This window comes from Octopus bimaculoides, chromosome 20 (assembly GCF_001194135.2).
Source record: "Octopus bimaculoides isolate UCB-OBI-ISO-001 chromosome 20, ASM119413v2, whole genome shotgun sequence".
NCBI lineage: Eukaryota > Metazoa > Mollusca > Cephalopoda > Octopoda > Octopodidae > Octopus > Octopus bimaculoides.
In genome coordinates this window covers 6,429,609-6,431,207 of record NC_069000.1, presented here as the reverse complement: position 1 = coordinate 6,431,207, position 1,599 = coordinate 6,429,609, and the positions used below count along the sequence as shown (strand labels likewise).

The window sequence follows — 1,599 nt, the reverse complement described above, 5'->3', positions numbered from 1 at the left end:
GGCCGTTTTCGTGCGGGTGACACGTAAAAGCACCCACTACACTCTCTGAGTGGTTGGCGTTAGGAAGGGCATCGAGCTGTAGAAACTCTGCCAAATCAGACTGGAGCCTGGTGTTGCCATCCGGTTTCACCAGTCCTCAGTCAAATCGTCCAACCCATGCTAGCATGGAAAGCGGACGTTAAACGATGATGATGATGATGATGATGATGATATATATATATATATATATACACACACACACACTATGTACTTATTAGTGGACCTTTAAGCCTAGCTATATACACCTGGTTACCTTACATAACACTCATTCACACACACACACACACACACACACACACACACTGTCTGCAAAATGGTATTTATGGTGGTAGAGGTCAATGATTGGCTGTGATGTCTCTGGTTGTCCAAAATGTCGTGTCTTCATGTGCATCCATGGCTGTATGGTTAAAGGGGTTTGCTTCCCAACCACATGATTTGCTGTTCAGTTCCACCATGTGGAACCATGGGCAGACGACCATGGGCACAAACATACCTACCTTCCTACCTACCCACATATCTATTTACCTACCTTTGTACCTACCTACATCCCCAAATATCTACCCACTCACCTACCTACCTACCTACTTAATTACCTACCTGCCTACGTTTTTTTTACATAACTGCCAGAAAACAACATACATAAGATGTATTTGTACTAAAATTATTTTAAACAATGAATATTTTTCTATTCCGATGTTTTGAAATTTTGAATGATTTCTCTTTAATTTGCCAAAATTATCTTGAAACTGTTTTGTTTGCAAAGACATCTCTCTGTTTACCTATTTCTCTGTCTGCCTATCTACCTGTCTATGTGTCAGCCTGTCCCTGTCTTATTCTGTCACTGTCATGATAGGTGTCTGCGTGTGTCTCTACTTTTCTACATTTGTAGGTGCCGGCATGGCTGTATCATAGGCACAGGTATAGCTGTATGATTAAGAGGTTTGTTTTCCCAACGATGTGGTCTTGAGTTCAATCTCACTGCGTGGCACCTTGGGCAAGAATCTTTTACTATAGCCCCAGAATGACCAGACCCTTATAAGTGGATCTGATAGGTAGAAACTTAAAGTTCATTGTGTGTGTGTGTACCTTTGACTTGACATGCCATGATGATGGTTGTAAACGAGCATCCGTGTCATACAAGTGGTGATGTTTGTTTCCAGTCAACTGTGAAAAGCATATCTGGCCATGAAGAAATATTATCACTTTGCTTGGAAACAAGTGAGGATTGGTGATAGGAAGAGCATCCTGGAACCATATGGTTGGGAAGCAAACTCTTTAACCAACTGACCATGCTTGTGCCTAAAGCCATGCCTGTTGATGTGTGTGTGTGTGTGTGTGTTAGTCTGAAGCAAATATATCTGTTAAAATATCTGTTTGCATATATGTTTTTGAATCTGTTTATACATCCATTCATCATCCATCTACATATATATATATATATATATATATATATATATATAATAATAATATTAGGAACGATAATTTCAATTGATTTTAATCGATTTAAATTTCTTTTCTATTTGAAAATTGGTTATGAAACACGTGTAATCTTTTTATTAT

At 38.8% G+C, this 1,599-nt stretch overlaps 1 protein-coding gene across 2 annotated transcripts in view; it reads left to right on the top strand.

Moving 5' to 3' along the window:
• Positions 1 to 1,599, top strand: part of LOC106869208 (exocyst complex component 2) — a 37,952-nt gene that overhangs the window by 24,699 nt on the left and 11,654 nt on the right. The window lies entirely within an intron of this gene.